This window comes from Hippocampus comes, unplaced genomic scaffold (genome assembly GCF_001891065.2).
Source record: "Hippocampus comes isolate QL1 unplaced genomic scaffold, H_comes_QL1_v1.1 scaffold19, whole genome shotgun sequence".
Taxonomy (NCBI): domain Eukaryota; kingdom Metazoa; phylum Chordata; class Actinopteri; order Syngnathiformes; family Syngnathidae; genus Hippocampus; species Hippocampus comes.
The window spans coordinates 516,648-542,369 of record NW_017805148.1 but is presented as its reverse complement, the minus strand read 5'-3'; the positions used below and the strand labels follow the sequence as shown (position 1 = coordinate 542,369).

The window sequence follows — 25,722 nt, the reverse complement described above, 5'->3', positions numbered from 1 at the left end:
TTCCTTTTTTTTTTTTTTTTTTTTTTTTTTTTAGTAGGGAGGGCTGGAACGGATTAATGGCATTTGTATTGATTCTTGTGGGGAACCACGATTTGCTACACCAGTGCTTCCAGTTCTGAGCCTGGTCACTGGACAAAATAAAATTGTATCTCAACGCTCCACTGTGTGTGTTTATTTTTATTTTCCCCTTATTATTCCAGTCAAATTTGCAACCAAAAAAAGGGCAGGATTGAAGCCCAGCTTCAGCTCCCACACCTTTTCCTGACGGTGTCTTGTTGCTACAATGCAAACATCGTGCTTCTCAGTTTCATTGACATTAGCGCAACACTTAAGTGCAGTAATCTAATCCCCCCCCCCGCCATCCCCACACTACTTTCCCCTCGGAAACAGAAGGGTCTCAACCTCCGCCAGCGGGCTGGGAGGGTCGGAAGGCGGTACCAGAGCATCTTATACCATTATAGAGCGCTATACACGCAGGCCTCAGGGTCATATAGATAAGGTTCTCCACGCCCACCACTCGCCCACCACACACACACACACACACACACACACACACACACACACACGCACACGCACACGCACACGCAGGGGACAATTTCACAACCGCACTTATTATCGCCCAAAATGCTCTTCTTTCGGCATCTGCTCGCTTAAGTTTAATGATAGGTTTGCGTTGGAGCAGGAAGGCCGTTAAGCCCTGTTGGGTCTCGGTGCGCTGATGTGTGGCAAGTGGAAAGACAAAATAACAAATGCACTGTATTCTTCTTCTCTCATTACAGTCAACGTGGCAAAAGTTAACCACCCGCTGCGGCGCCACGTCGCATTTTGGAGAGACCAAAAAAAAAAAAAAGTTGGAAATAAGTCTGAAACCCAAATCGTGATGTATTTCATCAGTGAAAATGGAAGAAATGCGCGCAACCCAACACCACAATGGTCCATTTTGTGGATTATTTTGAGTTGTTCCGTTTAGTTCTACGGTGGGGCAATAAGTGTCGTTACTTTTTGTGCAACATCATACGAAAAACGGTTTCTCTTATATTTGCGGTGCTTTCGTTTTTGTGCGATAGGCTCCGTGCAGTATTCTAGAAAAAAAAAATTGACTCATTTGCGGTGCTTTCGTTTTTGTGCGATAGGCTCCGAAATTGGGCCGTTATTTTTGTGCAGTATTCTAGAAAAAAAAAATTGACTAACTAATTACAGTGATTTACTTTTTGCGTGCCATATCCGATGAAAATCAGTCCTTCAATGCATCACAGTGCAATTACTTATTGTGCGATATTCCGATCAATAAAAAGGGAACAGCGCGACTTTTTGTCCAACACCTGACTAAAAACGTGAGATGCATCAAGCAGCTGGAAAACTTATTTCACGCGTCTATTGTACATCGTTTTAGCACACCGTTGTTGAAAAAGTGCCGCAAATGCAAGTGTGTCTACCCGCGATTTGTGTGTTGGTGGCATACAATGTGTGTTTCTCCTTCCACCGGGCGCTCACGTTTTCCCTCATTGTGCTCTAAGTGGCCCACTGGGGAGGAAGACGAGGGAGATTAGCCATGTTTCCCGGAGCTTTGATGTTAAAGTCCTCAGGGGGGTTAGCGCTGGTACCGTCGCCTTCTCCCCTTTATCATTCTAGCGTATTACATCCTGGCGTGCGGAGGTGGGGGACTCCAGTCATATAATTTGGAATCGAGTCGGACTTCTGAACGATTTGACTTCACGTAATGATGGCTTGTTAACATCCGCAAGTCAGAAAGGCAGCTCGGAAAAGAGGAAATCGGACATAAGTGAGAAATTCCACACAGGGTGGAGGTCATTCAGGATCCCTGTTTGATCCCCACCGGGAAAAAGTGTTGGGACTCTTGAGTGTAAACCGAACTACGCAAGAGTCAATAATTATCTACTATTTACAGTCCATCACATTTTGTGCAATAGTCCTCAAAATTCGGTCCCTCTACTAATTACAAAGCATTTTTGTGCAATCATCCTGCTAACATCAGCCTCTTTAGTCAATAGAGCGGATTCGATTTTATGCAATCTTCTCCTAAAACTGGCCTCTTTTTGAGCAAAAAAAAAAAAAAAAAGAAGATTTCGATATTTATTTTTCAGCAATCGTCTACAAAAAAGATCGCTTTCATATTTTCCCAATATCCTACTAAAATGGCCCCTCTACTATCTTATTACATTTTTAATGAACATGAATTGTAGCAGGTTCTTTACTCCTTCATTGTATTGTTCCCCATCTAAAAAATACATTTTGCGGCATTTATTTCCCCTTCTTCTTATCCATGACAGCATTGGTTGATTTCTGAGAGAGTCCATATTGAAGCGAGTGGATTGGAGCAGATGGCGCATTGTGTGTTCTTGATTCTTGGCAGTCCGACCCGACGGGATATTGAGATGAGAGAGGAGCAGCTTGCTTTATTTATTCTCAAATTTGTGTTGCCCGTACTTGTCGCTGGGTGTATTCGAACGGATGACGGGATGGGTTATGTCGTGTCATTGAATCACGTCGTTCAGCTAATTTCATTAAAGACATCTTTTTTTTTTTAACCCACTTTGCTGAGACGCATAAAGTAATTTGATCTTAGCAGATCTATAAACGTAATAATTAACGGTGACCTCGACCAAAGCTTCAAAATTCTCACAGTCGCCGGTGACGCTGGGATCGATAGTGAAATAAAAATATTAAGTCAGAATTAGGTCAACATACAGCCGTCGCTTTTTGTAGGCGTAAAAAGCAGGATTGCAGCAGATGACTTTAAATAACTGTCAACATAAAGTAGGCTGGGATCAAATACATGACTTCCTGTTTCGTTGTTCTTTCAAATTTACACCAACTCAAAATGAGTTTGGTCAGGAATGGAGTTGCATCAGATATAAATGAGCATTAGACCAAAAATAGTTATTAACTGTACCCAAAAAAAAATTAATAAAATTGTAGAATTGCCCGACTGGGATCGAATGACGTGGAGGGGTTGAGTGTATTAAAAAAAATATGTATATGTGAAAATAAAGGCATCCCCCGTTCATTGGGATGTTCAGGCTGCTCAGAACAATGCCCTTTCCCAGACATATTAAAACACAAAACGCTCTGAAGCAGAAATGAGCGGGAGTTACTTCGACGAGTCCCATTTAGGTCAAAGTGTCTGCCGCATTAAGCGGAAGGACGAGCGGCAGTTTGGGGACTTTTCGTCCACGAGGGGCTAAACGCGGCATTAATCACCGTAATGTTGCTCCAGTAAGCCCGTCGTCGTGCCTTCGCTGCATAATATCCCAAAGTGAACGGCGCGTCGGCATGCTAATTTATGTACTGCCAGCAGGGCCGCGCGGTACACGACGAAAGAAGGGAAACACCTCATCAGCTCCAAATGTGCCAGGGTGGGCTTGGAGGGGGAAACTCTGAAAACAAATGGCACCAAAGATAGTAAACAAGTTGCTTTAGCAGCCAACCGATTTCTGGGCCATTTTCCAGCTGTGTTTGCCTTGTCGTCGAATACATTGTAACATACAGACAGAGAATAGAACCGCAAACACGGACATAAAATAGAAAACAATAGCAAAACGACGAGACAACAAGCTACGCCTGGACAAGACACGAGAGATGCTAAACACCAACAGCGAAAAGACAATTAACCACAGTCTTGCTTAAAACGATACCTGGGGGAACGTTTTTCATAAAATTCAAAGAGGCCACAAACAAACACGTTCACACGCTTTAAGACATCCCATGAAGAAGAAGACACTTCACGTGAGATGTTTTTTCTGTTTTTTTTTTTGCTATCCTTCAGATCAGCTGAAGCAGCAACAAAAGTAGCGGCGGCGCCTCCCTTCAGCGCGATGACAATCATCGTCCCCGACCGACGCGAAGCGAAGCGCCGCACCGCGCAGGACATCTTCAATCCGATGCCCACAAACAGACGGGGAATGGGGTGGATTTAAAGAGGACAGAATTGGAATATTCCCGAGGAAATTGACAGTGGAAGGGGAAAATAATGACAATCTGATGGAGTCTTATCCTTCTTCACATCAGTGCGGGGGAACTTTATCATCGTCGCACACGCATTCAGATTGGTTGAGGGAGGATGAAATGTTTTTTGTGAAGGTGACATTGCGGAAAGCGTCAACGCCGGCAAGCGGGGAAATGAGGACGGTGTCTCCGTGTTTTTAAGTCACTTGGGGTTTTTTATTAGGGCCGGGATAGGGATATAGCTGCTTTTTCTATAGCACAATTTAAAACAGTTCCCAGGTGTTTCAATATGTCTGTCAAGTTTTTTTTTTCCCCCCTTTAAAACAAAAGTGTGGGTGGGGGGGTTGGAGGTGGCGAACAGTTCAAAATAACAGTCAGCGTTAACGAAAAAACATTCAGGCTTCTGCTAGCTGTCAGCGCATACCTGCCACCATTTAAAGCTCCTCTGATTAACCCCAAATAAACTTCAGATGTTCTAGTAGGCTTTCCTGACTTTTTTTTTTTTTCCCTTTCCCCTCACAATGCCAAACATACCTTATGGAATAATGACCAAAACTATACAGGGTTGTGTGGACTTTTTCTCTCCAATGTAAATACGGTGATCAATGAATTAATAACTTCTTAAATTAATAAGTTATTGCTTATAATTTATAAAACACAAAAATAACATTTGAGGAATAGCCGAAGAAAGACTAACAGTAGCATTGTGCCACGAAACTTTTTCTCTGCCGAGTCCTTGCCTGATCCGCGAGGTGTAAAGCATGATGCCGTTTAACTGTGGCGCCGTCAGAAAAAGTCGATATAATATGATATAAGGCCATAAGACCGCGCCACAAATCACCTCGTGCTCAAGGACGCGTCAGCTCTGGAGGCACTCCATCACCACAGCGGCGACTTCTCCGCGTGCAACTATTTGGAATAATTTACCCGGGCTGAGCGTACAGTGTATGAATCCATGCAAAGTGCTCAAGAGTCATCCGATGATGCATTGCGTCGCGCTGCCCACCAAAGCTCTATAAAATCATTTACCACTCTGTAAATCTCTTTAATAGATGAAAAAGTGGGTGGGGGGGGGGAAAAAAATCACGACTAAAAACAAATACAAATTGGTGAGATACACACACACGCACGCGCGCACGCTGTATTCATATCCATGGCTCACTTTAGTTCTGCGCATATATGATTATACATTAACATAAAAGCTTTCAAAGCTTCAGGCCACTGTAACTTTAAGGAAGATAAATTTGATCGTAAAGTGCGGTGTAGATTTAAAATAATGTTTTTTTTGCCTCTTTTTTGGGAACTTGGACTGGAGCTAATATGTCATACAAAAAAATATATATATATCTCTGGCATTAAGCATAGTATGCTGGTAAAATATATTGAAATAAAAACTGTACGTTGCTGTTCTGGGCCGCCAGGGGGAAACTTGCAAACTTGCACAACTACTGTAAATTAAGTTAGACGAGAGCAAATTCGGTCCGCGTGGTGGATTATGTAGAAAAGTGTGCTGGGGTGATTTTGGCCAGGAATTCCTCCAAAATGTTCAGGTTCATGTCAGATTTTTGCTAGCAAGTCAATACGTGTAACTTGGGTGACTTGTGTCATAAGCACTATAAGCAGAATGATTACGGTGGAAAGAATGTGTCGTCCAAAAACTCCACAAACAATCAGCAGAATAGATATTAACAGAGCGATTCAAATGAATAATTCCAAATTCAAGTTATGTTGTTTCCTGGTGAACTTTTCAAGCACTTTCGTCCACTTGGAAGGCTTGACTCCTCTCCATCTCCACCCTACTCACACTTCCATTCCTTCCACGGGAGCGCTGGACCTTAGGATGGCTCCACAAACCTCATCAGGGAACAAGACTAAGACAGTGGTGGGGTCAAAATCCTCCTAATCGGATTTTTCCCCCCCCCCCAGCCAAGCCAATTGTGATCATAAAGCCACATCCCTCCCGATTGGGCCAATTTTACAGCACGCCAGCTCCATCTGTACAAGCTCAGCGCCTAATGCTTCATCGCTATCAGGACTTTTTCGGCCTGATGTGGACCTCGGAGATGTCTCAGTGTGAGGTCCGCGCTAAGCTAATGCGGCTTAGCAGAAGACTGCAGATAGCGCATGGACGGTCATTTCAGAAACAACAACTATGCGCTTCCGTGTTTTTTTTTTTCATCTGTTCGCACGGTGAAGATAAAGTGTAATTATTAGGGGGGGAGATGTATGAAGAGATGACATTTCTCTGTTGTGTCAGATGGTGTGGAGAAAGTAAAACCTAAATAGGTTTCACTGACAGAAACTTGGCATTCTGGAGATTTTTATTTTTTAGTGGCAGTAACGTCAATTGAACTTACGTGACAATGAGCAGCAGTTTGGTAAATACTGAGGAATTTGTCCAAAAAAAAGGAGGCTTCAAGCTATTTATGGACACCCGTAGTTGAGTTTCACTGTCAAACTAAACATAAAACAAAGAGGATTAATGCTTTTGACATTACACATTATATTGTGTATTTATTACTGCAGCTGTATAGCAGACAAAAGTAGTGGGACACATGGCGAGTTATAACATCTGGGGTTCAATTCCAATTTTTCGACAATGAAAGCTTGCGTTCCTCTAGTAAGACTTTTCAGGAGGGGGCGGGGGGCATTCATTTAGCATTACAGCAGAGGAAGTGCAGCAGACGGTGTAGAATGATCAACGAGGAGGAGCATCTCATTATTTGGCTCTTGGGCTGATTAACACCTGCAAGCATGCCAAAAAAAAAAAAGAAAGAAAAAAGAAAAAGAAAATCTCCAGACAGGTTTTAAGACGGTGAGGGAATCGCAGGTTGTGTGTGGAGAGAAGCCGTAAATAACTACGCGCCAGTGTGAAATCATTAGCGTCGTTACATTTTAGGCGCTGTCCCTCAAAGGGAGCTATCGGGTCGACTCTCTCGCCGACGGGAAAATGTCAGAAAGGGGGCTGCGTTGAGAGCGATAAGGCCATTTGTCAAGCCAAAAGAACTGAAACGTAACTCCAATATCATCATTTGTCTGCGTGTCCGTAGGATTAGAAAGAAACTGCTGGTTTGATTTGATGACGCTTGGTGGGCGCACAATGAATAATCCAGGAAATGGAACAGCTGATCAGACGGTAGGCGGCGGGGGGGGATTTTTATTTTTACGACAACGGGGCGCACGCTGGAAGAGTGGTTAAACCCCCATCTGCCTCACAGATCTGGAGACTTGGGTTCGAAGCCGTACGTTGACGTGGACCAAAGAAATTATGAATGAATCAATATCATGCTTTTGAATGATATTTCTCGTCTGAGGGCCTGCAACAAATACTTTACACCGGTGGACGAAAATGACAACGATAACTATTGATCATCGATCTGATTGAAACACAAGAGAGGAGTCTCTCGTTCACACGATTGAGACACCGAAGCATATTGGATGCATTTGTCACCCCGCTTGTGGGCATTCAAGACTGTTGTTGCCATGGAAACCCAAGCAGTTATGGCCCATATTTCCCACACCAGCACCTGAGTTTGGACGGATAGAAAATTTAAGCAATACATACAACGGCATTTTGAGAAATGGCTGTGTGCAAGGAAAGCTATTATTTCAGACTGCACCTGAAGGCAACACCGCATATGCAAATGTCTTCGTTAAACAAGAACTGTCCAGTTGACTTGAGCCAACATTTGCAAATTTTACAGTTGGTGCACTTTTTTTTTTCTTGTGACCTGACTTCTACAGCAGAGGAAAAAAAAAAAAAAAATGCCAGGCCCTTTGCAAGAGTACACCATCTTGTCTCTGAATTTATCTGGCTTTAGGTTGTCCTCCCTTGCCCATTCCAGTCCTGGAGCTCAAACACCACGTGTTGATGCACCCTCTGGGCAAATACGCACAAAAAAAAAAAAAAAACCCAGCTGCATGCTAATATACACAACAGAATAACATCATCTCCCTGGTCTGGTGTGAAAATGTAACTTGCAGAGCGGCTGCCAATTTCGCTTTTCTGGTTTTCTCCACGTTTTAACAGCTCCGCAACATCACAGCATGAAAAAGACAAAGATTATCTTAGACCGTGTTGCCAAAATATTGCGTAACGTGGTTAAAAATGTGAGGCAATGCTGCTTGGCAAGAGAAAATGGCAGCTAAAATAAACACAAGCGCTCAGGGGATTTTGCTAAAAGAGAATAATGGTGACCATCGCAACGAGCCAAATATACTGAGTGGTTAATTCATCTTTTAGCAAGTTGTCTGCCAAATAAATAATTCAGTTTCCGGTAATAATACTTTGTTACTGTATTCAAGTAGATTTCTCAGGGATCTGTATTTTACTTGTTTAATTTTTTATGGATGATAACAAGCCCGAATTCTAAAAGTCATGTGGCATTGCACTCGGGCATGTTAGCTTGTTAGCTCAACAGCTAGGTTGACTGACTTGAGACAGCGAACGACGTAAACATCTTGTTTAGTTTTTTAAACATCTTGTTTAGTTTTTTTAAGAACAAGTGAACTACTACATTTAGCTGCTCAACATGATGCTTACATTTTGAATGGGTCAGTTTTAAAGTGAAACTGGGCCCGAGATGTGAAAGACAAAATGAGTTAATGTGTAGTTCCTAATCGATTCAAACAGCATCACTGAAATTAAAAACAACAATTACAATTTTAATACTGTTTAGGATCTAGCCAGGTTAAAAAGGAGGCCTGGTTTATTTAACTCTGCATTTATTTAAATTGAAAATTGCATTTTATTTTCTTTCTCATCATTTTAGGCTTTTTTTTTTTTTTTTTTTTTTTTGGACAGCACATATACACACCTGCGGTTGTTTTAAAAGTAGTCGACAAAAGTTGAGTTTGGTAAAGTGTGAGTACTTTTTCTGACTCCGTCTGCTTCAAACCATGTAACAGCCAAGACAAAAAAAGTTTGCATTTTATACTGTACTTCCTTTGGGCAGTTTCAACAAAAATCTATTGTTTGTCAGGGGTTGAAATGTCACTTGATGGGGGGAAAAAAAAAGGCAAAAACAAGAAGAGAAGTTACTTATTTTAAAAAAACAAATGCTGTACTCGGGTCAAATGTTTGACCACACTATTTGACATGATTTCAACTTAATTAACGAGCAGCATTTTTGCATAATTTGGCCAAAAAAGGTTTTCAAGCTCCCAGTTGACGTTTACTTGAGACACAAACATAAAACAAAATACATTACAGATGGTGTACTTAAAACAACCGCACAATTGTGCCTTCTGCTTGTACAATAAAAAAAAGGAAAATGGTGCAGTGTTATAACCCTTTAAGCAACGTACATTTGAACACCAACTGTGAAGCAACACATGCAGACCTATAATATGACACTCACAGAGATATATTCTTTATCCTCTAGGGAAAATATTCACACATTGCGGCTTCCTAAGGAGTTGCTACTGTCTGGCACCACTGTATTTCCACTGTGTTTTCTCTGTGGACTCGAACAGCGCACTACTTTGACTTGTATAAGAACAAAATATTCCTTCAGGAGCACATCTTAAAAGGTTGAGCTGGCATTTGTTGTAAAGGCGTCTACAGTCCTTAAAGTGTTCAACTGATTGCTCGATCTGGTCGTTAAAAGGGTTTTAATGATCACTATGTCCCCTTTGATTGTTCTGTGCACCCGTACCTTAGGTCCAAGGCTCGGGTTTGTCCTTTTTGTCATTGGCAGCGCTGACCTCTACCTTCCCCTCTGGCACAGGTCAATAATTCACAGCAGCAGAACCACAGCAGTGTCCCTCGTGGGCCTCCCGGACAACTGGGGAGAAAAAAAATGAGTCCATTACCATGGCATTGCCAGGTGATGGATTTCATACTGGTTGAAGAAGTGCAGGTTTAAAAAAAAAAAAAAAAAAAATCTCAAGGTGACCTTCAAGGCAAAGGCATCGTTAGCAGACTCCCGTGGGAAAGTATCAAAGGCAGGGATGTTGTTAGACTTGTTTGGTATTGTTGGGTGTCACACGTCTTCAAGCTGAAAACTCATTTGGAATGGATGTGAGAGTTTCCGCCGAGAGGTCCGGTTCGCACCAGCTCACCATGGCACAGTTTGGAACCTAAACCACTTGTGTCTATATTTGTGTAGGTCGGACAGTCATCAAACACCAGTCTAGTCAAGCTTATTTATATAGCCCTGAATCACAAAAGTGAGGGGAAGAGAGAGGAGAAGTGGCAGTAAAACAGGCCAAAATTCAAATGTCAAGGAGCATAGCAGGGCAAGTGATTAGTTGCATAATAGGTGTAATTTAACAATTGCGAGAAAGTAGAGCTCCATCCTACCATGCTGGCAAACTATGGTAAGCCTATTTTAGTTTTGGAGGGCTATTCAAATGTTGACAACGGAAATGCAAGAAATGTGGTTGTGGACTATACTCTCGGGACAATTTATGGGAAACTGACTTTGTGATCACTTATTTTTAGAAAATGGTTGAGGCCTGGAGTTTTGTTGGATGCACATAATAGCATTCGGTAACTCACTGTTCACCCACCGTCTTCACTAGTTATGTCTCGGCACGTTTGACTGTCCCTGCGGCTGTTTGGTGTTTTACTACAACAATGAAGTGCCAGTTTCCCCATCCTGCTTTCTGGATTACAGAGCATTATAAAAATTCCTTTCCAATCTTTAAAGACTATGATTTCTGTTCATTTTTTTTTTCTGGGGTATGAAGATAATGGAGAGCAGTGTTGTTTCCAAGCTTGGGGTGTACAAGCCCTCGCAGCTCATTCCCAGCACCCGCCAGCGAGGCGGCATCTGCATCGCTGAAGGCAGGATGGCAGCCATGCAGGGTAGCACTACCCCAAGCTGTTAGGCCTGCTGTCCCGTAATCCGTTCCAGAGGGGCGGCACAGTTAGAAGACCCAATGGAGGCCACACTCCGGGTCAAAGGATACGATCAATACATGCGCTCGGAACATGTGCTCGGTCACAGCCGTTGGCTGCCCCGCTAAATTGTTGTTTGTTTTTGCGGAGGTAGGAAAAGTGATTACATGCTGGACTTGAGTGTAAGTCCAGATATTTGTGTAAAAAAAATATAGAAAAAAAGTACAAGGAGAATAGTTTCATTCGAGGCGATGCCTCCTTTTGTCTATGTGCGACGAAGCATACTTGCCGGGGCGACGTTGCCAGGAGACTAGCAAAGTGGGCCCCGGGCGCTTGAGGGACAGGTAAGACGCGTAGCCAGGACAGGCGGCTTTATCGGGGGGAAGGGGGGGGGGGGGAGCATCACCTCGCCACAACGGTACAACCGCCATTTGTCTCGTCTTCGCAGCGGCCGGCGTCAGCTGCCCTCAGCAGGCGGACGCACTCGAGTGTGCAGCTCCAGTCTGCCGCTTCCTCGGTGCCGCTCACTTCCCAGGCGCTCCCGAGAGCGCCAGCCGGCAAGCCGGGCGGAAAGCCGGGGCCAGGCCAGACGCGGCACACGAGTCACTCAAACTAAGCCTCATTTACTTGCTTGATTTGCATGGATCTAACTTTTATTTTGTCATACAACTGTTGACTGACTATGTGGATTTTTTGTTTAAAAAAAATGTACAACCACTGACATAAAAATGCACTGGAAGCCAACGTAGGACCTGAAAAATAAACCCGCCAAATAGTTTGTTTTTTTTCCCGTCGTAAAATTTCTTCGTAAATCCTTTGCTCCATATCATTTTTCCATTCAAAGCGACGTGATGCAATCGAAAAACAAACAGTGGTTAAGAAGCGCAACTGTGAAACGTTTATAGCACACGTAGTATTTTACGGCGGGTTTTATAGGCCATCTGTTATAAGTGCTTCAAATTACCGATATGTATAAATATCCTTAACATGCAATTAAGAGTGAGTGTGTAGTTTATAAACGTGGATTCTTGACTCATATTTGTATCAATATAAACCAGAAAAAAAAAAAAGACAGAAATGTACATTTTAGTACTTGGCCGACACGTTCTCATGCACAAAAGGCACATGGATCATCGAATTAATCACGGGACCAAAAGCATCTTTCTCCTCTAATCTTGGAATAATTAATGGCGCCTAATTTAAGCACATGCCTTATGATTCATGGGCACATCCGTTAATGACACGATAAGCACTTGTAATATCCTTGTCTGCGCTTGTCATTAATCATAAAAGTCAAGGTCGTTTCATGTGCTGCGATTCTGACAATGTCAACAATAGTCAGTAGGGCTCTCGCGATCGATCGCAAGTCAGGATGAAAATGGATTCTATCAAGTCAGAGGGATTTATTCAATTATTATTTGTGTTTGCATTTGACATTGCTCTTACGATTTAAGTCACAGTGTGTGTGTATCGACTACCAATCAATCAATTTGGTGAGAAGTAGCATCCTCTTAAGGGGCAATGATTACTTGGCGAGGAAGTGCTGCCTCCAAGAGTGAAAATACAATCCATGCTGCCAACGGGGGGGGGGGGGCCACAGGAGCGCTTTGCAGTACAATGGTGCCAAACCAAAAATGTGTGTGTGTTGTTTGTTTTGTTTAAAAGAGCACCCTCTAATCTTGTGCTTTACAAATTAGTATTATTGACTTCCCTGGATTTTGATTTCACATTAGGCCACCAAAGGTGCCTTGAATGAACTTTGGTGTGACGACATTTAAACAGACAGGCCCATAACGGCCCCTCATAACTTATAAAGGTTGCTCTCAGTTCGAGATAAATGTCAGTTAACGTTGCCCGTGCTTTTCTCAGAGGCCGCAGACGAGATGCTCGACGCTGATATTTAAACGAGGTGGAATGACGGCGAGAAAGCGCAGCCTGACAGCAAAGACAAATGTCAATCACAAGTGCTTTTGTACCGACCATTAGAATGATGTTTGCCTTTTGCAATGAAATATTTTTTAATAGCTTTTTTTTTTAATTAATTGTAAATAAATACTGTACTAAGAAATATAATGTCCATGATGAAAAGTTGAAGGCACCAACTGTATGCACATTCTACTAGTGGTACACTTTGAGCAGCCTTCTCATATATAGCAAAAAAACAAACAAACAAACAAACAAAAAAAAAAGAGTAATGATTCCACTAAAGGTTTGGCGCCAAAGCACTACCTTTTGCAGCTTTGGCCTGACAAATTGAAGCTCCTCCCCTCAATTAAACACATTTCCATGTCACCAAAAAGCCGCAAGATGTCACCAAAATGCTACTTCACTGTAAGATTATACAAGATGACGGGCGCCAAAGGACTACTTTACTATTCCACCGGGCTTTGGCCTGTCTATTAGAAGCTCCTCCGCTGACTTCAACATAGCTCCTTTGCACCAAGATGCAACAAAATGGCACCATTTTACTCAAATGCACTATTTTACCACAACACAAGTTTTTGGTGCAATAGCACTGCTTTTATATTAGACAGAGCTTTCGCCTGTCTCCTCACATCATTTCAACATAGTTCCTTGGGCCCAATATGCCACAAAATGGAACCATAGCACTATTTTACTACGAACCAAGCCAAAGCCATGTCTAATAGAAGCAAAGCTGTCATGAGATGCCACCAAAGCACTACTTTCCTATTAGACAGGGCTTTGGCCTGTCGAATAAAAGCATTTGTGCTTGGTGGAGATAATTGATTAGCTTTTTTTTAAACACCCCCTCGTCTTCTGCGCCACTGACAAGGGCTATAAACCAAAGATGAACTCAGCTCAGTGCCATTAATCCCAGCGGAACCTGAGGCGCGACTATGTTCGCATGCACAGCCCAACCCAAAAAACATGAGGGATGAGTGAAGGGGAGAAGGCAAGGAGGCCAATTTACGTGTAAGCCCCCCAGCAGCAGTACTAGAGGAGGCTGGGTGGCCACTTCATTCTGCGCAAGTGCATCATTATATGCACCATTTACCAGATGCCCATTTAACATGCAATAATTATCCCCCCCTCAAAAAAAATGCACCACCTCTGCCCAAGGCAGCTACATTGCTAGCATGACTTATTCATGATTGGGTATTGCCAAACACGAAACAGTACCGGTTTTCTGTTCTTTTTTGGGAATGTGCAATCAATTAAGACATGAGAGGTGAGCACCTTAGCTAAAGATCTGACTGGATTGGTCGAGATGAGCTTAATAAATAAAATAACTGGTCAGGTCATTAAGACAGTTGTAATATATGACGAAAAAAAAACGTTTCATTACAGCAAACTCTCTTTTCCATTTTTGACTGGCGTTATTAAAAATCAAGTCAACACACACCTTAGCCTGTTTATGTGAGTGGCACAGCATGGAGGAGAGACAACACTCAACCTTCGTTTACATCCTCACTGTGGCGGACATCATATTTTTATTTTTACGTCTGAGTGGGTTTCAATAGGCAACGTTCCACTGTGGGACTTTTATGTTTCATAGCAGACCCAATCCCTCGTGGCTGGACTGAGTTGCTTCGTTTTAATAGTGTCCATTCATTTCATTTCTTTTCCCAGGGAACTTTTACCGGTCTATCACACAACCGCACGGCTCACGGCATCCGTTCTCCTGAGCAGGGAGCAGATAATAAACTCGGAGACGCACGCGTACGCGCATACTGTATATACGGTCGCTGTTGTCTGATGGGCCAAAGACGGCCGCGCTCTGGCAGCCTTGAGGAGCAGATGTTGAATCCTCTCGGCCTTTAAAGAGGTTTTAATGGCGTAATTTATGGGAGATATAAAGTGAAATAGGTCATCATCAGCTCTCAGCTCCATGGTGAAGTGTGTGCGTGCGTGAGTGTGTGTACTTCGCAGACGAGGGCAGTTATCCCAGGAGCCGAGCACTACCTGAGGAGTTAAATGGCCTGAGGGGACACGACGGTCCAGCGTGCTCATAGTGCCTCATTTACGATCCGAGGCACTGATGTCGAGAGGCGACGGGCCTTTAGGTGGCTCAGCGTCACGCAGTGCAATCTTCCAAAGCGGCAGATGGACTCGACTTGAACAAGTCAAGCCCTTAAAGCCACATTCTTCCTCATTTGCATCCGATGCAGATGCTGCAGGTCGATTCCAAATGAGGGATGGGCGCGATAATTGCGAAGCACATACAGACAAGTGAGAATTCCTACTGGCATTCGCACCTATGGAGAGTTTTGAGTTTAAAAATCAACCTATACTGACTATTTTGAACTTGCCTGTATATTCCAAAAACTCCAAATAACAATCACTTAAAACTCTGAGCTATTATGAACGATGAAGCGTGATATAACAGGGGGAATAATTGCAATTCTGTCCTTGTCCCTCGCAGTGACACCAAGCCAAACTCTGGCTCGCTTGTTTTGTGAGCCACCGGTGATGTCCACCGTCGGTGTCATGCCAAGATGATGGAGCTATTTAATAATAGATGGAACCTTTATTACATGGCCGTGGCCCTGAGAATAGAAAATTGGGATTGGCTGACTGGATCACTGAACAAACTACCGTCAGATATACTTTGGAGGCGAAGGTGTGAGTGTGTGCATGTGCACAGGTTTAATGAAAAAAATTATGCTTTCAAGCGATTATAATTAATACTGTTGTCTGTAGAATTCGGATATGTGGCACAGCAGTGGAAAAAGGAAAAAAAAGGAAAAAAAGGAAAGTGCCTTTGTCACTTTTTTGATTCCCACTCTGCCCCACTGTTTTATGGCGTTCAACAAGGGTCAGTTTTAGGGGCCGTGCTGTTTTAGTTGTTCTTGCTGCCTCCGGGGTTCCAATTTAAGAAAACATGATATTTCTTTTCACTGCTATGCAAATGACAGTCAGATCTGTCTACCAAGGAAAAAGAAAGCATTTTCCTTTTGGCCAATTTTGTTGTGTCTTTAGGAAAATCAAAGCCTGGATAGCATTGACTTTCTTAAGTTACGGTGTTCAGTCTGTTGACTTGCGCCCCATGGCATCTTATCTAAATGTGGGTCAAAACCTGACACCTATCAGCTAACGTCCATTAGCTTAATGCTAACATATAATGTGAAACAATCTAAACGCAACAAACAAATTAGCATCGATATTGTTTTAGGTGTTATCGTTTTTAACTTATCATATTCATTTTTTTATCTTAGATCTTAAGTTTGATTTTTCTGTCTCGCACTTTGCTTCAGCTATGGTTGTTTTTAAAAGTGCTCTATAGATTATTTTGAGTTGAGGATTTACCATCTACAGCAGCACGAGTGGCCCTGACCAGCCTAGCAAACCATGTCCCAAAAAAAAAAAAAATTAGCCACAACAAATCACATCAACAACCATTTATTTACATTACCGCAGGCTTTAAGTAGATTGTCCAGAAGTCTGTGCGGCCATCTACTTGCAGTAATGAAGACAAACGCAGCATTAGAAAGCCAGTCCACTTATCTTGATATGGATCACCACTAAATTGCACACTTTCATAAATAGGCACCTCCGCTTTATGCCAGATTTTAGTGATTAAGATTCGAACATTGTTCATTAATGAATTAAGATCGAGTGGCCGCCGAGAACGGCATACGAGGCTGTGAGCTAAATGTGACTTTAAATTCCTGACGCTGTACAGCTGCGAGCAGACTGAAAATCTGAAAATCGGAATGGAGTCATTCCAAAATGAGCCGCCCTTAAATCGTATCGCACTGCGTGTATCGAGACACGCATCGAATGCCCTTTTATTGGAGCGACGCACACCGCTAGTGGTGAACCGTGAATGTGCGGGAATATCACGGTAAGTAAACGTGCTGTTCGTAAGTCCTGCAGCATTTTACTCGACAAATTCCTGCTCAACATTTCAACAAATTTGCAGCCCAAGACCAATCACCTTTGTGCGCGTCATCTCCTCCTGCAACATGCTAGCGCCGAACACTGAGTGGAACATATGGTGTGGGCAGGTCCAGTGCACCGAAGGGTCCCATCACTTGAAAATGGGCTCCATTAGGGCCTCTCAGAGGACAAACTCACTAACGTGTTCACCAAGCCAACACCACCACCCCCCGCCTAAAAACTGTTTTTGTTGTGCCACACCTCTATTGCCCTCCAGTTGCGTTCTGATTTACATACAAATTGATCTTGAGGTAAATCAGATGTCATTTTTTGTCTGCAGGTCACGGGGAACACACTGAGATAATGAAATCAGAGTCCGCTGAGTGCTACACTTGCAAAAGCTACCAGATGGGTCTCGCTTCCTCTCTCTCTCTTTTTCTTGCTGTAATGCGGCGCGACTACGGCTGGGTGCACATGAGCGTCGGCGTGATGTGTCGAAATTGACATAACCCGCGTTCATATCTCCAATGATAAAAACGAACGGCCCGTGCTTGTGCGCGACCGTTCCTTTGACAGCTGCGTGTACTCGGCACGCTTCAATTTGCTCGGTGGTCAGCGCAGGAGTGTGATTTATTGCGGGCGGCACGGTGGACGAGTGGTTAGTGATCCGACTAACGGTTTTGCGATATCCCGGTTTGAATTTCGGCTCCAGTCTTCGAGTTTGCTTGTTCAAACAAAAAGCAACATTTTATGGTTAATAAAGGTGATGCAAGCAATTTCCGCATTCGGTAAAAACGGGTGGATCCACTTGTGGTGGTGTGAACGGGCACACCATGCTGGCGACCATTCCAGGGCACACCGCGCTTGTCAAGCCAAAAGTCACTTGGAATAGGCTCAAGCACACCTGCACTCTCAAAGGCGGACGAGATTTTCTAGCAAGCTGATGGATCGATGATTAATTCAATCCAAAACTTCATCAAGTGACGTTTCCACGCCTCCACCAGATTTCTCTCCACGAGCCCAGCCCCATTTTCTTTCATTAAAAGAAACGACAAGCATTTGGGGCGCCTGACAAACGACGGAGCCGTAGGGGTGACAATTAGAAAGACAAGAACCTGATGGAGCGTCGCATCCCATTAATGCTGTCTGGGAATGAATTAATAAGCAGCGTAATGTACGAGCAATGTTACTTTCGGCAGGACGAGGCGAGCGTCGACACGGGACTGACAGGTGATTAGCATTGGTAAAAGACGAAAGATTCATCACCTTTTCTTATTTTACAAGCGAGCACAATGTGTCCTCTTGATTAAATTTCAAAATGATTCTCGACAGTTTTTCCACATCATTTTTGAGGCATTATTTTCCAACTGCCTTTGCGTTGTGATGCCCTCATGTGTGGGCAAGGAGAGCCACAGAGACAAATCATACTCATTGGCAAACTCCTACAACGGATCCAAATGAGCATCTAGACATTAATCATGCAACCGCTGTTGGTAGCCGTAACATTTAGCTCACCTTCTTGGCGTTTCGTTCGATTGCCATACGGCGTCTTCGGCGTTGCGGAGCGATCTCATGAATACAAGAGTTATTTAAGTAAAGCAGCGTGTGGCCCAGGTGGGGAGGAGACGGCGCTATTGTTCCATTTCGAGGCTGTCAGTCTGACGGATGACTTTGGGGCCTCACATCATTCCTCACTTTCTTTTTGCTTGTATTTATGATTTGAAGGAGAGGAATTACAACGCAGACAGTCTGCCGCGTTTTACGTCGGAATCCTCTTCATATTTTTTTTTCTTTCCCCCGCCGCCAGCTTCAGGTGGTGAATTCACGCGCTATAAAAGACTACTGTTAGTCTCTCTTTGTGCACGGCTAATCCATTTGTCATGCTTATTCAAGTTCCAGGTTCAGGTGCAAAGATTTAAAGCCGAGGCATTTTCATCCTTGCAATATGTCTATTCAGCCCTCAAATGCTTCCGACAAAGCATTTCGAGACACCAAATTCTGTTTATGGCCTTTTAAAGACACAGAATGACTCGACTGACAGCGACTTGCCGGTTAATACCTCGCAGCACATCGTGGATATGCAAGGATAACATGCAAATGAGACCCCTGTTGGGTTGTTAGCATTGTAAGGGTGTTGTCAAGGGAAAAAAAAAAAAAAAACGTGAACCCGTTAGTAGACAAGAGACTTTGAGAATGATGAGAGATGCAATTTATCAAAGCAAGGAGGCAGTTCAAATACGACCCGGCGGCAGCTTCTAAGAAGTGTCTACCTATTTGTCCTTCGGCGAGGTCACATATAAACACACACACAGGGAGAGGCAGTTCTAATCACCGGAGACATCTTGCTTTGTCTCAGTGCAAAGTGATAATACAATATCAGAGAGAGACAGGGAGAGAACAAGGTCTACTTTCTTATCTTCACACTAATAAGCACCTGGTAAGTTCATCCTGTTCAAATAAAATACAAAAACAAACCGATAACATTTCATTTTGGGCAATATTCCCATCATGAGTGAGTCGTGCTAGCAATTTCGATGCGTTGCAGGCTTTTTTGTGAGCTGTTTCTTTGGGCAGCGAGACGCGAGAAATGAAGTAAGACTTCGTTCAAATCTTGCAACCGGTTTCTAAACGACGGACACTCCAGCACGAAGTCGGCCTTTGGAGGTCAAAGTTCACTTGGAGCAAACCACATCAAGTCACACGTCAAGTTAAAAGTCTTGATAAGGGATTGACATATTGATAAATTTATCGCTCTCATATGATGACCTAATTCCTGAAAAACATTTATCTTTTATGCTCGTCACCAAATTAAGACAAATATACATCAATGATATGGGCCACATGGCCTCTTGGGATTCTTTTGACAAGTTTTATTTCTGGCAGAACGACAAAATTTGATTTGGGATGTGTCACGCGCATTTTCGCCACCTGCGGCATGACAGAGCAGCAATCATACCCGAAACAAGAGTGTTTTTACAATTTTTATACTCGCATGCTGAAATGTTACCGTCAAAATTGCCTGTAGAGTCAGTAAAGGTTTTATGATGGCACTATATCGTCCTTTAGACTCTAAACGTGAGCAAATGCGATTTATTGATCATTTTCGCCCCGTTTGGCAGCTTTGCGGCAAATTTCTGCCGTTGAATGAGTCACTCTATCTTCCTTCTTTGTGATATTGCTGCGAGCTGACAATGGAGCTCATAATGGCCGAGTGCATTATTCTCCTCTTGGTGGCACCAGGTACTCTCTCTGGTCTCCGGCTACTCCCGATGCGATGGCTCATATAAATCAAAAGACCAATAACAAAAAGGACGGAGGTGCTTTTTAGTGGGACGGGGCCGTGCCACCGGTGGTGGGGGGTCGCGTCAGACCAACGGCGGCGCAACCCGAGCATAATAAACTGAACGCAAATTGCCCACCTTGATTGGGTTCATGATCTGTGGACTTCAGTGTTAAGAGCCTCCAGTAAAAAGGACAAATGGGACACACTGATTTCCAGCACTGCTTAATGCAGTAACAAAGAGGAAAAGGAGATGGGAGATGTCGAGGCGAGGAGGGGCCGCCACGCAGGGCCTTCGTGCCACGAGAAAAGTACGCTTGATTTTACTGTAAATGTTTAGTGCAAAATGATCAATCTGTCCAGGAAGCACCGCGGTCCTCAAACTTGTTATACAAAGTAAAACCTTAAAACAATAAATATTAAGTGGTAGTGGGCTTCGTGCATCATGATTTTATGCTTCAATCGAACTCATTGTTCTGCTCCTTCTGATGTGCCCACCTTGGCCAGCAGGGGCACTAGAGTACAGTTGTACAAATAAACAAAGAAGAGCCATAACAATGCTCACTGACTCAATAAGCTTCAATACCATTAGTCGTGTCTTTGCAGAGGATAAAGAATATATATAAGCTAACAGTATTCTTATACTATCCCTCTACGTGTTACTCCGTTTGCTATCCATTTGCATAGTTTTATAGATAAGTTCTTAAATTGAATATAGAACACACAAAATTTCAAGATACATAGTTGGAAAAAAAAAAGTTTTTCAGGTAAAAGACAATTTATAAACCCTAATTCCCCCTTTTTTTCATCGTTTTTTTCAAATCCCACATTTTTGTTGTTGTTAGAAAGCAATTATATACATATTATATTATTTTATTTTAATCACTGCTGTATTGTCGCAGAAAAAAAGTCACAAGCGAAGTTACAATTGAACTCAACATCAGAAGCCGAACGAGGTGAGCAGAAGACGACAATCTGCTGACGCTCCACATCTGGACACATCAGGCAAACAGCATGCCGTCCACAAACAGCCAGCAGCAGACGGGGGCCGAGCCAAAACCACATCACTGTCATTACAAAAGGTCGCTTGCAATTCAGGACGGCGCCGGAAAGTTTAAATGAGACATTGAAATGTCGTGACGACATCACCAGTGTCCTACTTGCTTTTAAAAAAAACGATGGCATCAACGATATCGATGAGATGTTTACTCTACCCTGGAGGTTTTTCGTAAATGACATCATTATTTCATATGATGATAATTAACCTCTTCGGTGAGCATGTTTCGGTTGCACAATTCCCCTGTGTTTGTGTGTGAAGGTCATTTGGCGCCCCTCCTCTCGATTTGGCAGAACTCACGATAAATCACAGTGGAAATGGCATGATGGGTATTCATGAAGGCAGCTCCTGCCTCCTGGTTATTCGCGCAACCACACACACACACACACACACACACACACACACACACACACACACACACACACTTCTTCATGTCACTCATAACCTGCACAGATGTGTCCAATAAATAACGCCGCAGATGGACAACATCATCTATTACATTGCGCCGGTTGTAGATCTGCCGTGTCTTTTATTTTTCTGCACCCGGCAATCTTGACATTTTAATGAAGTCAGCGGAAGTGCACGGATACCTTGACGCGCGAGTTGAATCTGTTTTGTTTAAGAAACAAAAATTTGCTCATGGTTTTATTACTTTTTTTTTTTCAAAGGCTGAACAGCATCGACTTGCTCACCTGCTCCCGCAAACGGCAGTTGACGTGTGTGCAAGCGTGTCCATCTGTCTGTCTCAATAAGTACATGGCGGTGCAAGCGGCGGTAGCGGTGAGAGAGGCCGGGCTCAACCCCCGAGGCGATGACAAAGCGATCAAAAGTCTATGTGTCACATATAAATTGCTTTGACCTTTTTTTTTTTCTTTCTTCTTTCTTCATTTTCTCCCTCGCAGAGAGACTCGCGGCAGGGTGGCGACGAGGGACGTTGTAGCTGACTGGAAAGAGTACTCGGGTCTGCAAAAACATGAGCGAATGGCAAATGAGGAAATTAACAGTGCTGATTGTCCTTTTCTGTGTCCCAAAAATTTTTTTTTAATGAAACGCGTTCTTCCATCATGATAATTTTTAAAAAATTTAGCTTTACTTTCACGAAAATTGGGCTAAAATACATACGTGCAGTTCATATATTTTTGAACACCCCCTCCCCTAAAAAAAATCTCTGCATCGGGCAAATCCTTGCTCCTAACAAGCACACAGGTCACTGGTGTTAATTCAGGTGTATGTGAGCAGCCCACTCGCGTTGGCTTCCAACATTCATTACGCCTCGTAAGCCCATTAACTAAAGTGGCCATTTTGTGTTCCAGCTCTTCGTGGCAACACTTTTGACCACTTAAATACATTTTGGCTTCGTGATGGCTGCATAAGTAGTCTTCATCCATGGACCTGTTGTCTGCGGCCATCTGCCCACCATGAGGCACGTTTATATATGGACCCCCCCCCCTCCACACCCCCAATCCTCTGCACACTTGACTTGTGCGGTGTGGTGGTGATGCTGTTGGTCTAATCCAATATTCATGCGTAAAAGTGGAAGGGGGGGGGGGGGGACGTGAGTCTTCTCCTCCTCAAGCTGCCGTCGCTAATTGAAATTTCTGAAGTGCGGCGTGTTTAATAATGGAATTAATTTCCCGTGCAAAGTGCATCAGATTGAGCGTCACGCCATGGCAGTGCGGGAAGTGAGCTCCGGGCAGAGACGAAGAGAAAACAGCGGGAAAAGTGCAATGGAAATGATCATTATGGCCTTACTAGATGCTCATTTTATATCTTGTCAAGGGTGATTTCGAATACAATGGTGCCTTGACTTAAACGTTTCATTTGTTCCTATGACCAGCGGTTTGCAAACTGGATGGGTGGGGTCGCCTGGACAATCACTGGAAGGGGAGCATTCACACACACCCAGCCACGCCCTCCACCCCCCCCCCCATCCCTTCAAAAATGATCTCATCATTCTGAGGAGGGAGCCAATTTTTTTTTTTTTTAGGCTGATGCTGATTCCGATATTTGGCAGAATAAAATTCAGATTACCGATGAATGTGTTGATGAATTAGAAATATATATATGATGAATAACATGTTTTTTTGTGGTCTCTTAATGCTTACAACAACAAAGATATGGATTGCATGACAATTATTTGGTATTTGTCTAATTTTACTTTGTCCTGAAGTGTTTGTTTAACTTTACACCAGAGAGGGAAAAAAATAAAAATAAAACAATCGGCCACTTTTGGAGGATTTTTTTAACTATCACCTTATTTTTCCTGTGTTTAAATGTATCCAAAAAAAAATTAAAAACCTGCCAAAAAATTTGCCAATTTTAAAGGAGCGATTATTAACGCATGCAAAACGCTCCAGGCTTGCTATGACAAACGAATATGAAGACAGAAACCTGATGACCTTGTCGGGCAGCTTACCGAGAAGCGCCGCCAGCGTTTGTAAGCTATCCTTTGAAATCAACGGTGTTGTCGCTTTGATGTAATGAAGGAAATCCCACTTTGGGGGAAATCTATCGCATTTTCTTTTCTGATTTGCTCTAATCAAATGACATTTTGAGAATCCTATCGACCAACGCACGACATTCCAATGTAGATCAATGTTAAAAACTGCAAGTTGCCGCAATGATGAAATGAAGCAAACAACCAACTACAAGCTGCCTGCAACAAATTAATTTGCCAAGAAGGCGTCACTTTGAAACACTTAATTAATTGTGTTGCTTTCTGAGGGGCTTGTCGGGGTGGCAGCCCCCCCCCCCTCCACCCAAACACCCCTTCCTTTATTTATTTATTTATTTTACTGCCATGCAATGTGATGAAAACAGTGTGCTCAGCACAACAATGTCACACCCGGGCTCAGCCAAGTCATATTAGCCTAATGAAATGTTCACTGCCTGTAATTGTTGTACGGCGGTGGAGGATTGCAGAGGACAAATTATATACATATATATATATATATATGTGTGTGTGTATAATATTTATATTTCGCTCTCTCAAATCAGAATTAAAGATCCAGAGCGCCAGTCTGCGGTCCATGAGGTGAATCATCACAGGGACACGGAGGCATATTGAGTGGAGTTCAAACACTCAATGATTACACCCCTTTTATATGTCAAGTACATTTCCATTTAAAGTGCTTGCTTAAACAGCCATGAAAGGCGATCTCCAGCTGCTGTGTGCGCACCGGGAAATGAACGAGGAAGCCCCTCAAGACCCTCGAGCTGTGCAATTGTTGGATTAGACAAGACCGGGGGAGACAGAGGCTGCTCAGCGCAGCCGCTAAAAGGGTGATATTAGAGATGTAGCCATCTTTGTTTGCTTAATTCCCCCTCACGAGATTGATGAAGCGTATCTGTTAGCGTTTTTCTTTTGTGTTTGTCATTTCGAGGAAATCATTTCAAAATGCCGCATGGCAATCAGATTTGTTCGCTGAAAACCCAACGTTCAGATGTTCTAGTCGGCTTTTCATCTCATCGTTTTAATACCCCCCCAAAAAAAAAAAAAAATGTCATTTGAACAGGGGTGTGTAGACTTTCCGCCCCCATCCACTGTCTGTGGTTTGCAGCTAGCCTAGCTCACCTGCAAGCCTGCCACCACGGCTGCCGTAAACAACGCGACTATGTGCGGGGCCAGCGAGCGTTTGATTAAATTACGCATTTCAGCCACACGTCAGCGTGCACCTCCTTGATTCATTCCCTTTAATGACTTTGCTGATGTAGACTGTCATGCTGTAATGAAAAGGTAAAGACAAGCAAGCGGCCGCGCCGTAAATAAGTCTCGGGCGCATGAGGAATAATGACAGGAGTTTAATGTCCAATTAGATTAAAAGGCTCTCTGACACAAAAGCGGGATGCTGAGTGCACTGCTCAATGAGCCCGCGCGAGACATTGATTAACGCTAAACAGATCTATTATTCCCGCGCAAGGTAGTGAACAACAGCTCTACCTGTCACGGCTCCGCACGTCGTAAAACGCCGGCCGACATGTCCGCCCCGGCCCGGCGGGTTTGATCAAGATTAACAGTGCAGGCCACTAACGGAGGGACGAAAACCCTTCGGTAGGTGGACTTGCCAAGGACGTCCGCGCGTAAAGCGGTCAGTGTATCTTTTTCAGCGTCCCGCCCATGCGTAAAAGCGGTGGACGTTCAACACAACTGCTCCCTTAGGAAATCACGCCAATCACGATTCATTTGTTCCATCAAGCCCTGATGAACTGAACGGCCCATAAGAAGGTAACCACGCATAAAAACGAAGTAACATTGAAGCTGACTTTCACGCCATGTTCTGCCGATTTTCGATGGCGTCGGCAAAAAAAAAAAAAAAAAGCTTTCTCCCATCGCTTAAATGCTGTTAAAACTCTTGCATGCATTTAAAGTGTCACTGTGTAGTTCAACGCAACCATTCCAGGAGACAGCACGCGTGCACCGGCGCCATGTTCCACACAAACAAAAGGTATAATGAGAGAAAGGGGGTGAAAAAAATTTAAAAAAAATAAAAAAAAACAGCGTCTCATTCACCGCGCGGAGAATTAGCCAAGAAAGTTGCACGATTCTAATAGCTAAAATGGGAAGGGAAAGTTAATTAACTAGGTGAGCCCTGAGGGGGGGGCTACAAAAACGCATCCCCAAGCAACGGCAGAGAGCAAGAATGACCCCCGGCTACAACAGACCTGCTTACTGATACAGAAAATGTGATTGCTTTTCATATTTCCAACGTGATTTCCCCCCCCCCCCGGTCCCCC

General features: G+C 43.4%; 1 long non-coding RNA gene across 4 annotated transcripts in view; it reads right to left on the bottom strand.

Annotated features, from left to right (window-relative positions):
• Positions 1-25,722, bottom strand: part of LOC109514704 (uncharacterized) — a 40,082-nt gene that overhangs the window by 10,232 nt on the left and 4,128 nt on the right. For all 4 annotated transcript variants that reach the window (XR_002168037.1, XR_002168039.1, XR_002168038.1 and 1 more), the window contains exons 3-4: positions 21,848-21,951; positions 9,624-9,752 (exon numbers count right to left, since the gene is read on the bottom strand). This is a non-coding gene — a long non-coding RNA (uncharacterized LOC109514704). The remainder of the gene's footprint in view (positions 1-9,623; positions 9,753-21,847; positions 21,952-25,722) is intronic.